We start from the raw sequence: 268 nt of genomic DNA on the forward strand, positions 1-268 counted from the left end.
CCCCCTCCAGAAGCCCCCCGAGACCCCCGAAAGCCCCGCCCACGGGAGGAGAAGGAGGAGGAGGAGGAAGGATGGGGAGGGATGGAGAGAAGGAAGAAAGAGGGAATGGAGGAGGAAGAGAAGGAGAAGGAAGGAGTGGAGGAGAACGAGGGGGGGATGGAGCAGGAGGAGGAGGAAGATGAAGGAGAAGGAAGAGAAGGGACGGCGAGGGAGGAAGAGGAGGATGATGAAGGTCGGGGACAACCAGGCGTAGACGCCGCCGCTTCAG

Source organism: Corvus brachyrhynchos, unplaced genomic scaffold, assembly GCF_000691975.1.
Source record: "Corvus brachyrhynchos isolate BGI_N302 unplaced genomic scaffold, ASM69197v1 scaffold1414, whole genome shotgun sequence".
In the NCBI taxonomy this organism is placed as follows: Eukaryota; Metazoa; Chordata; class Aves; order Passeriformes; family Corvidae; genus Corvus; species Corvus brachyrhynchos.